The following is a 1,531-nucleotide window of genomic DNA, read 5'->3' on the forward strand; positions in this document are numbered from 1 at the left end:
CAGATGGAAACCCACAGAGCATCGCGCCAGTTTTTTCCTCTCCCCACCTCAGACGCTTTTAGCTTTTCATTTTGACTTTCTTCTTTTCGGAGCACTTTGTTGACTATCCAGCAATTTACATCTTCACTCCGGAGACACAAATCCTTTTATTAAGTTTTGTTACAACAGTTTTGTTCCTTTCCCTGCTTCACATTCCATTAATAAACATCTCAATGCATTTGTATTTTGATGAAGGGAATTGTTTTGAAGACTTTTGTCTGGTTCCAAATTCATTTACTTTGTGAACCAAAATTGGTCACAATTGTTTTGTCTTGCTCTGGACCAAAACTGATGCAATGTGCGATGTTTAGATGGACTCTCCTTTCAACGCAGTTCATTATCTGAATCAATTGTAAAGTCTTTGTTTATGAATTTCTCTTTGTCTGAAGCTCTGGAGATCATTTTCGTTGGTAAGATTGTATGCGACCATGCTGCATGTAGTACTTTGATTTAGCAGGGCTCAAACATTTGCTTGTAATTTTGGAACCTAAATGTTGGTGCGCCAACGGCGTGGACTTCTCCTATTGGTGTGAATTGTATGGGGACTTTAAATGTGGGTGTACTACTGCTGCAGGACCTCAATTGTTGGTGAAACTTGCTTAGAGACATCTTTTGCTGGTTTGACACTGCTCAAGGACCTCGGTTGCTTGTGTTGCACTATTTAATGACTTTAATTGTTGACGTGACACTGCTCAAGGGCTACTGCTGTTGTTGGGACACTGCTGAATGACTTCAAATGTTGGTGGGACACTGCTGAATGACCTCAATTTTTGGTGGGACACTGCTGAATGACCTCAATTTTTGGTGGGACACTGCTGAATGACCTCAATTTTTGGTGGGACAATGCTCTAGGTCCTCACTTGTTGGAGGGACATTGCTCTTAGTCCTTACTTGTTGGAGGGACACTGCTCTAGGTCCTCACTTGTTGGAGGGACACTGCTCTAGGTCCTCACTTGTTGGAGGGACACTGCTCTTAGTCCTTACTTGTTGGAGGGACACTGCTCTTAGTCCTTACTTGTTGGAGGGACACTGCTCTAGGCCCTCACTTGTTGGAGGGACACTGCTCTTAGTCCTTACTTGTTGGAGTGGCAGTTGCCTATTAAATGCCTTTTTTTATCCTAAGGGGGACTTTATATTAAAATATGGCAATTCATGTGTTTGCGTTGCGGTCCCATTGACCTTAATTGACACATTTGGCGAGCAGCAACACCTGCCAAATGTGACATGCCGAGTTTAATCTGCCACACCGCAAAGCACTGCGCCTGGAGCAATGTACATGGTCCCCCTGTAGGTGGGGAGGGAGACAATCGGGGATCAACTGCCTGTTTTTACTGCCTCTGTGCTGCCTGTGTGAACTTTCCGATGGGATTCTACAATGAGATTAACCCCTCGTTGATAACATTTTCAGCACCGTCCTTCCAATGAGAACTGCGTCAGCAAAGGGTTAACCTCATGCTACCGGGCATCGAAATGTCTTACCCGCGGCCCCCTT

Source organism: Nanorana parkeri, unplaced genomic scaffold (assembly GCF_000935625.1).
Source record: "Nanorana parkeri isolate BGI_ZX_2015 unplaced genomic scaffold, ASM93562v1 scaffold968, whole genome shotgun sequence".
NCBI lineage: Eukaryota > Metazoa > Chordata > Amphibia > Anura > Dicroglossidae > Nanorana > Nanorana parkeri.